Here is a 1,219-nt window from a genome sequence, read left to right as displayed (position 1 = left end):
TATTTTATATATATATATATATATTTTTATCATATGTAAGTCTATGCTATAGTATTTTATATTTTATATTTTAGTGCCATCATCATCTAAACAAGTTGGTAAGGTATAATATAAACCTTTCAACATGATTGTAATTACAAAATAAATACAAGATTTTATTTTTTATTTTAGTGCCACTTGCATCTGTTCCAGTTGGTAAAGTCATATATTTTCAATAAGAGTTAATAAATTTTAAATAACAAATATTTTCCAGTATCGACAAATAGTTTACGTATATAATTGCAAGATAATGTTAAGTATTTTTATTTTTTAGTTTTATCTTCTTCTGTTAATACTGGTAAGGTTTACATATCTTTACTTTTTAATGACCATGGATGCACCATTAATGTATATTTTAATCTAGTGGAATATGTTTTTTACTTCGTTGTTGTTGTACTTTAAATATTCAATCAGATATTTCAAGAATTGAAACATTTTTTGATATTATAGTACTAAAACATCATCAACATATCTACTACGAGTTTTATCTTCATCTCCTATATTTGGTGGTTGTTTGGTATGAATTTATTTTTTTATTTATTTCCAATTTCATAATTTATTTTTTAAATTTATTGTTCAAATTTTTAAAATAATTATTATTTTTTGTAGGTTGGGGTAGGGGGTAGGTGGTGGGCATACGCCCCTTTCCGTAATAGAAACACCACTTTTATACGTAAGATTGTATAACATAATTTTATATTGTGTACTAATTTTACTCATTTTAGTAAAGATATAAATATTTATAAAATCAAATCGTTTTTGATCCTACGGTGTATCAAACCATCGCCACCAACGGTGTATCAAACCATCGCCACCACACCCACCTCTATTGCTAACATTCACCTCTCGTATATTTTGGTGGTTTACTATAAATTTAAAACAACTTTTTTGTCTATTTATATTGCTTATGTCTTTAAAAAAACTTTTTTTCCGAAAAAAGTGTTCAGTTTTATACGGGCGAGGTGATTTGGTCCCCCCTCTATCCATCCGATATGCCCGGCGGTTAGAGTTTAACATAAAGTTGTAGCCCACTCTTACACCTATCTTTTGACACCAAGATATTTGTATTTCGATAAGAATTGACAAAGTTATGATAATTTAAGTGAAGAAAAGTATTATTTTGACCACAGTTTCTTCAACAAATCCATGTATAGAAAAATCGATACTTATACCGTCATAA

The sequence above is a fragment of the Hydra vulgaris genome, chromosome 07 (genome assembly GCF_038396675.1).
Source record: "Hydra vulgaris chromosome 07, alternate assembly HydraT2T_AEP".
NCBI lineage: Eukaryota > Metazoa > Cnidaria > Hydrozoa > Anthoathecata > Hydridae > Hydra > Hydra vulgaris.
Note: the sequence above shows the minus strand (reverse complement) of the source record.